Genomic DNA, 6,000 nt, shown 5'->3' with positions numbered 1-6,000 from the left:
CACCATAGAATGGACTTCACTGTGCACAATAGCCTTTCTGTGCTCACAGCAGGGTTTATCTGGCCACAACCACCACCAATGAGTATTCTGCCAGTTTATCCCAGATGGCTCCTGAGGTGAAAAGAAAGGTTACTCTATTGTATCAGACACTCTTTTGGATAGGTCCCCCTCGAGTTTCATCAGTTGACTTAATAGCTCCAATCCTATTGAAGAACGGGACACAAAGGTACGACATTTGATGGATGTTAACCACGAACTGGCGCCTTATTTGATACGAGGAGGCCTTGTTCTCCCCGGCCTCACGTGAGACTGTCTGCTAGTTACTGTAAAAGCATGTGCTGCCTCAGAAAATAATGTAGATGGGGTGAAGCGTTCGTTAGGAGAATCAGCTTCATGGGGTGAGTGGAAAGGAAGGAGGCACAGGAAAAGAGGGAAGTTGGGCAGAGAGGAATGAGAAGTGCATTGTCCATTCACAGAGGATACATCCACCAGGAACGTGGTCTGTTAAAAGCTTATAATTTAGGCTGTGTTTCACATGAAAGGACTTGCCATTAGGTTCATTCTCCTAAAGCCTCTCACCTCTAATGACAGTTCTGTGTTTTGCAGTATAACAGTAGGTTTATAAGCTAGAGATGTTTCACCCACACGTCGGTGTGAAGAAAAGCCGTTGATTCAGCAGAGAGGTTGATGTCGTTCTTCTATCAAAGAAAACTTTGGGGGGAAGGCAGGCGGTTGCTGAACTGGCCATAACACTACGTGTGTGTGTGTGTGTGTGTGTGTGTGTGTGTGTGTGTGTGTGTGTGTGTGTGGTCGCTGGGTCTGTTCATTAATCATGTGAGAAAACATGCTTATAAAGGATTTATCTTTCCCTTAAAGGGGATCTGGTGGCGGTGCATAATCCGATGCATGTGCCTGTACTCTTTATGATCTGAAAGCATGAAACATCATACAGAGAAATTAACTGTTTATCTTAACAGATCATAGAATATGCTTTCGCAACAGCATGACTTCCTGTTTGCTGCCAATATGCATTTCAATAGATGGTTTTCATAGATGATTTAATTTTTTTATTCAGTTCATCAAGGAATGTTTATCGGACGTTTTGCTATTAATTCTTTAATGCAGATAAGAATATATTAAAGTGGTCTCACACATCCATTTTCAAAGACTGACAGGGTGAAGTTCCTTCACTGTCATGACCATGCACGCACATGCATTATTTGTTGTGCTACTAGTCGCCATGGGATATTTTGAGTCAAAACCTAGACTTTTTGCGCAATTATAGAACAAAAATACAAAACTTTGAATTATGATCATAGTCATTATTGTTTGGACTACAACAGTCTATTGCTTTAATTATTGATTTTGACATTTTGCACTTCATATTGTCTATTAGAAAAACTCTCAGCCACTTTCAACATACTTGTATAGTTTGCTTGCCTCCAAACCAAAACCGATTTACATAAGAACTCATAAGCATGAGCTCAAAATAACCATCCGATGCTATCATGTCATGCTTGAAGCAGTTGAGAGCTGAAGAAAGGGATGGTTGGTAAAGAAAGTCAAACATGTAGAAAGAGACTCAAGAGATGGCAGATCATACCAGGAGTTGCATCCCAGTGAATATTGGACATTTGAAAGGTAGTCAGAAAGAGGATCAATGGGTCCATGGTGTCCTCTAAAAGGCTTTGCTAACCTGCTTGCTATAACACATTAATAAGCTACAGGCTTGTTGGGTTCGTCTCTCTGCCTTTGCACACCATGGCGTCAGTTCAGGTGAGAGAGTTTTATACGTAACTTAGAACATTGTTGGCAGCTGTTGCGTGATGTGTGGACTTCGTGAAGTTGAAATGCTCCAAAAGGAAATGTTAGCCTCGGGGCTGCAGTCCGCCGTGCCTTTGGCTACCATCTACATAAACGACTGTAATGAACTCGCTGACAGTGATTGACGCTGTAGCCCTTGTGGCCAATCAAAAGGTAAAAATTAAAAGGAGCTGTCAAATGCCCTGCAGTCGTCTCAGAGTGAGGTTCAAGTGAAGGTCATATGGACGAGAGAACGGGTACTCGCACGTCTGTCCATTCATGCCCTACACATCCATTTTTAACTGAATGATAAAGCTGAGAGAGGAATGGTCAAGGTGATTAGTGTGTGGACATCTTAGCTGCTCAACCGGGGAAGATAATTTGATTCTGACAATATTATATAGGTGGAGGCTTCAAATAAGCCCAGTGGGCTTTCTGCCTCTTCCTGCACTGTATTTTAATATAGTGCAAAAATAATTAACTAATAAGGCAGTAGCAGCGTTATTCTTATGGATGCGTCAGGGTGGACGATGAGGACCGTCACAAGTATGACTCATTCTGGTTTCTTTGTCACTATCTTGGTTCTGTGCATTCATCCTAAATTAATGCAGCACCACACAACATATTTCCTTCCACATTTCAAAGTAATTTGTTGGAAGATGTTTTCAGTACAGAATTGACTCTCAAAATTGTTCATTTTAACACCAATTAAATGCAGTTTATATTTAACAGCTGTCTTTGATTCATGCTTGTTGATAGACGCCTAACATGAAGCAATTTAAAAGCTGAAGACACCCTGTGTTTTAGCCTTTGACTTTATTGCTGCTGATGTGGGTTGGATCAGACTCCCTGCTGTGATTTATCACGCTGACAAACAGGAGATATTGAGGAACTGGCGATGCTTGTATTGTTTTACTGCTGGCACTCGGCTGAAAACGGTTGACTGAGTGGAACCAGTATGCTGTCGACCATGAAATGAGTAGGGGAAATTGAACTCTCATTGAATCTTTATGAGAACCACAACAAATCTGTCTTTGCTGGAGTGACTTTTCATGTGCAGCCAAGTGCCAGTCAGGGTCGGTTTTCCTATATTATCCCCTCTGGTGATCCTCATGACAATTGGCTGCAGCATGCACACTGAAAAATGCTACTTTAGCTCGTTGGTAAAACTTCTTGAGCTGCGAGAATTAAGTGGCTTTAGTCTTTAGACTTTGTACCATATTGTGATTAACTGATCAGATTGTTTCCTGCTACAGATAATCTTTTGTTGTACTGGAAATTAGTCTTTGTAATTTGTTTTTTTTTCTTATAATTTTGGTGTGTTTTCCTCAAAACATAATTTCTCCTCACTGCTCCTCTCCCACTTGCAGCACACTGGGTGGGGCTCCTAAAAGATCCCCTATCAAATATTAAACGCACCCATAAAGTCTCTGTTCTCTCCACCCACACACCAATCACCACACACCACACACCACACACGTCACATTATACTTACTTACTTACACACACACACACACACACACGCACACACACAGGCACACACATCGGCACACATGCAAGGAGAGAGCCAGGCGGCAGACAGACCGACCTCTGAGGAGTGTCTTCCTGTTCCTGCTCTCTTTCCTCTGAGTGCTACCTTCCTTTCAGTTCAGAAGATGGAGGAAACAGAGTGCAGAGTGACATGGCAGGGTGTAGCTCTGACTCTGGGATGAAGCTGATTGGACTAGTCCATACATTCACTGGGTTAAGGTAATGTTTTCTAATCTACTTTTCTGTGGTGCATTAAGAGCAAAAAGAAGTCACTCCACGTTGTGTCTGTGTGTCACTGTGCTCGTCCAGTATACTGCAACATTCAATGAGTACATACTGTAGTTCTTAATGTAGCGTGTTGCCATACCTTAACTGTCTTTCTCCACTTCTCTGGACTCACTCAACAACACTCTGTTGGTCTCATCCATTTGAACTACCACAGTCAGTTCCAGCATTACCAAACCGTCTCTGCTGTCTCATTGGATTAGCATCACGGAGCATCAGGGCAGCCCAGACCAGTATTGCTTTCACTCGATACACATTAGCCTAGCGTCAGTGTTACTTTCATCCCTGTCTCATACTATTAGCCTGCTCTAATGGCACTCTGTTAATCTCTTCAGGGACACAGCTATGGCCCACTACTTCTACTCTGTCCAGACGACGGGTCTGGTTATTACTCCACTGGGACACTGGACCCCGTCAATATATGGAAATGAGAAGTTGCACTTTGGTTTAGATTCAGTAGGAGGTGGGAAAGTCATTTTGTACATATGTTTGTTGTCCGGTTATGTTTTTTAAAGCCTTCATCCATTCTTAGATCAGATACTTTGAATTAGATCTCATCAGGCCTACATGTTTTCTTTAAAAACATTGATCTGTGCTTTGATTGGTCAAAACAAACCCTTGATTTGTTGGTAGTCTTCACGGACAAGAAGGAAACAGCTAGATAGTGGTCATGTGTGCATCTGGGTGGCCCTTCTATCTTGTATACGTGTGGAGCCAGCTGGGTGACAACCTGGGCTCATCAGACAGGGCTTATATACCTAGGATCCATATAAATGATTGAAAGACATATTTACAAAGATGGCCAGAAAGATAATAACAGAGAATAACAAACTCAAGTTTTACCCATCACATCAAGTTTTGATTTCAGTTTCAGATATTGTCTAATGTTTTCTTTCCAAAATTCAAAAAAAAGAGAGGTTTGCTTTAAACAAACAAAAAATGGCATCCCTGACTCTGGATCCTTCTCTGGGGTTACCACAGTCTGAATAAAGTCTAATCAAATTCTCCCCTTCTCAATCTTTCAAAATTGAATGAAGGAGAGTGAAGAGAGAAAAGATGGATGAAGCATGATGTTCTGCTCTTGAGAGACGGTGCTGAGACGTTGTAATGATTGAGAACTATGAGCGTTGGGAGTTGGGGTCAGATCGGCGGTGGGGATACACAGCAGAATAGGGGATTTACTGTGTGTAGTAGAGCACATCCATTCATGCGAAGCCCCAATGACCCAATAGATCATAGCTCTCGGCCTGTCGCATCCTATCTGCATCCATCCTGTTACTCTGGAAGAATGCATCTTTGTAGCGTGTGTGCAGTTCAAAAGTGAAAGCTTTGCCAGAGGAGTAATACACATCCTTATTCTTGCAGAATCAAATTTTTTAGCCTTCCTGCATCTCTGCCAGTTGCATTCTGTCTGGCTGTCCTCTGAGTCGGAAATGAAGTAAGGCCAAATAGCCTCACTGGCAGACAGACAGAAAGCTCCCATTCCCTGGCCGACAGAGGATAAGAAAAGATATCATCTCACCGTCCTGCTCGTGTCACAGAGGGATCACTGCAGATCTAGCAGGAGATCTCTCTGTGGGAGAAGCCTGCCTGAGCTCTTGTCTCACAGTCTCTTCATTTCTAATTCTATTTAACAGTATCTATCTGCATCTCACATTCCTCTTCTCTTTGTGATCCATTTTACTCCCTCTGCTGTGTATTCTTAGTCTCCCTTGATAGGGAGTAAAACAATGGCAAAACCATACAAGCACCGGGTGATATTGGATGTTCATCTCGGCTCTTCATCAGTTCTAGGAAGCAGACGCAATCTATAAAACATTCAGGTTTTGGGAAATCGAGATACAACTTTTTTGGGCTTTTCAGTGCAATGAAGAACAAGAAAACAAAGATAAAGTTAATTATTTACACTATCTCTGTAGGTCTCAATGTCGAATCGGCTTAAAAAATACCAACAGCTTAGGCTTGTTAGACTGCCTCTCAGTGTAGTGTACATCATTTGTTTTGACTGTAACATTATGTTTTCACCATATAGAGGTATGATTATAACGCTTACTTCAGTTGAACTGTGCCTCCCTGGACTGTTTTCTTTACATTATTTATCTCTTCACACTGTCAAGATTTCAATTGAAAGATTTGCTTAAAATGCAGTGTAGAATCATAAACAAACACATTGTTTGCCTCGGTTGATATGGGTTTAGTGCTAACCATTTACTACATCCCAGTGAAGCTCTGGGATATTTATTTACAGGACAGTACTCTGGGGGGAGGGGGCGCTGGCCTTCAGATATGACCGTTTGACAGATGGCCTGCACGGTTTAGTGCCCTACCTCTGAATGTGTGTCAGTCAGTTAGACTGTTGTTGTTTATTTGTGGTCCTCTTGA

This window comes from Taurulus bubalis (genome assembly GCF_910589615.1).
Source record: "Taurulus bubalis genome assembly, chromosome: 14".
NCBI lineage: Eukaryota > Metazoa > Chordata > Actinopteri > Perciformes > Cottidae > Taurulus > Taurulus bubalis.
This window is presented reverse-complemented; position numbering follows the sequence as displayed.